This window comes from Pygocentrus nattereri, chromosome 12, assembly GCF_015220715.1.
Source record: "Pygocentrus nattereri isolate fPygNat1 chromosome 12, fPygNat1.pri, whole genome shotgun sequence".
Lineage (NCBI taxonomy): Eukaryota > Metazoa > Chordata > Actinopteri > Characiformes > Serrasalmidae > Pygocentrus > Pygocentrus nattereri.
Genome location: NC_051222.1, coordinates 28,836,173 through 28,837,123, shown reverse-complemented (window position 1 = coordinate 28,837,123; position 951 = coordinate 28,836,173).

Sequence of the window (951 nt, the reverse complement as noted above, 5' to 3'; positions counted from 1 at the left end):
GAATATGGAGTTTCATTAATACAGGCCCTGACTTCAACAGTTCGTCATATGTTCTATTTCTTAATGACCCTCAGTACAGTGATGATGGTAAGCAGGAAGTGCTTGGACATCTTCATCTGCTTTGTAAGATTCAATTATCTTAATTTTCAGATCCTCAGCCAACTGCGTAGAGGAGCCCACTATTGTTGAGTGTTAGCACCAGACGGCAATCCTTCACCTGCGTAACTCGTTCTTACAGGTCAGTTAAGGTGAGTAAAAGTAGATTTTACAAGCGGAAGGCTGTCCAAGCTTCTGCATAGGCACCCATTACTATTTTCAATCTTCCTAAGTTCAGTCATGTCACTCCACACATCAAAGCCAAATACAGACCAGCCCCTCCCTACCTAATGGCAATGGTCACAACTCAACATTCAAGCTTTGAGTACAGCACAGCTTGACCCACCATCCTATAAGACATGTGGAAGATGACCATCAAGACTTTTCTCTGCTCTGGAGCTCAGGTGGTCTGTGATGTTATTCACGATAACACACTCCTCGAGTGTTCTATTGCTTTTATACAACAGTTAAATAAATAAAGTAAGACATTAATAAACTGGGCAGTGAACACGGCGTTCAGTATGTTTTAATGTTCACAGTTCCTTCCGCTAAATTATAGCTCCTTAACAAGCAGCTTGTTGCTACATCAGAGTAACAAGCTCCGCCCACTCACTGCACAGCTGGCAGTTCGTTCTCCACCTCCTTACACTAAACACATCACCACTGAGCAGCTTTTCAGTCATCAGCTGTGACAGAAGAGCAGCTAAACAACCTGGAATCATAAAGAAATGAACCGCATACCATCTGCCAAACATGTAGTCTGATCTTCAGAGTCATTATCTTCATAATGACCAAACCAGATTGATCCATAAAACTACCACAATATCAAGTTCAGCTCAGTTTTGTCATTTTTTG